Source organism: Gavialis gangeticus, unplaced genomic scaffold (genome assembly GCF_001723915.1).
Source record: "Gavialis gangeticus isolate Ggan-Ray unplaced genomic scaffold, GavGan_comp1, whole genome shotgun sequence".
NCBI lineage: Eukaryota > Metazoa > Chordata > Crocodylia > Gavialidae > Gavialis > Gavialis gangeticus.
Window position 1 is genome coordinate 12,387,488 of NW_017728991.1, and position 1,470 is coordinate 12,388,957.

Sequence of the window (1,470 nt, forward strand, 5' to 3'; positions counted from 1 at the left end):
CGTAATGGAGCCACTTTGCCATCAGTGACATCCCTGCAAGGTTTAGTGAAGCCATGTAGAAGATCCATGAGAAGTGGGTGTCACCACGGGTTTGAACAGCTGTGCAATGAGTAAAACAGTCACTTGAAAGATGAGAGAAATCCTGGAAGTCAGCTCCTCGCAACAGTCCCTTGCCAAGGAAATAGCAAAGGCGGGGAAACATATGACAGCTGCAGGTGCTCTCTCCAGGGACAAAGACTAAAGAAAGACCATTTCTGGTATGTATTCAAGGGTGTGATCCAGTGGTTTAATAGAAAGTTTGCTGTATTAAAAACATGCCAAATTAGGCCTAAAATGGGATTACAACTGAAAATGTCATCTTGTTTTCTGCAGTTTGGACTAGTAAACAGGTCAGCTGCGTGCCCCTGTACTTCGTAATTCACTCTCAGGCTCCCTTTTTTTGGCTGGCCATACTTGTATGTGGTACCGGCTTAAGGAACATAACTCTTCTACATCTTTAAAACACTTGGCCAAACCCTTTTCAACCTTGCACCTCCTGTAGTTTCCCTCTCTGCAGTCGCACCAGCTCGGTGGATTTAAACGAACCATGCAGACACATTTTAAGTTCAGTAACTGCCTCTGGACAAGTCCAAACAAAGGAAAGCGTAATGTGAGCTTCTGCTGCTCTCCAGTGGAAAAATCACACAATTGCCGGTGGTAGAATTTCACTGCTCCACTCATTTTTGCCTTTTTAAAGCATGTTCTTCCCTAATCCCACTCTGGCAGGCAAGGTCCGTTGAGCAGCTGTGAGATCTTTTATTAGACCAACTGAGTAGTTGGAAAAAAGTTCTCAGCAAGCTTTCAGGCGTAGTCACCCACTCTTGCACACGATAACTGCGTCACAGAGACACAGGACTGGAAGGGACTTCCTGAGGTCATCTATCCAAACCCTCCCATACAAACCATCATCCATTCTAACCTCTGCATAAGAGGACCGTCAACCCTGACGGCACACACCTAACCCCCTAACCTGCCATCACAGCAGCCAGCGTCCTGCTTCTATGAAATGTTGTCCCTATATGCTCAGGAGATCCCGGGACTGGGCCATTCCCATCCCTCAGTTACACCCCAGGAAGAAGTCGGGCTTTTTGTGCTCAGAGGCCGGCCAAGTCCCACGGGCGCAGCACTGGTCTGGGAGCCGTGAGCCCTCAAATCTAGTCCCAGGTCTGCCGGTGACTTCATCCCAAACAAGTCCCTGCGCCTCCAATGAATTCTCCAGGCGGGGGGCGGGGCCCGCAGGGCTCGGTTGCGTCACAATCGCCCGGGCTGTCTCAGAATTCCACGACGTCACCTTCCCGCCCCGAGACATTCCCAGGATCGGCCCCGCCTCTTCCCCAGCCAGCGCCCCTCCCCCTGTGACGTCACGGCCAGCGCCCCTCCGCCCGTGACGCCACTGTCCCGCGCCCCGCCCCGGTGAGGTCAGTGCCGTGC

General features: G+C 51.9%; 1 protein-coding gene across 1 annotated transcript in view; it reads left to right on the forward strand.

Annotated features, from left to right (window-relative positions):
• The window catches only part of SPAG9 (sperm associated antigen 9), a 139,530-nt gene that overhangs the window by 898 nt on the left and 137,162 nt on the right, over window positions 1-1,470 (forward strand). The window lies entirely within an intron of this gene.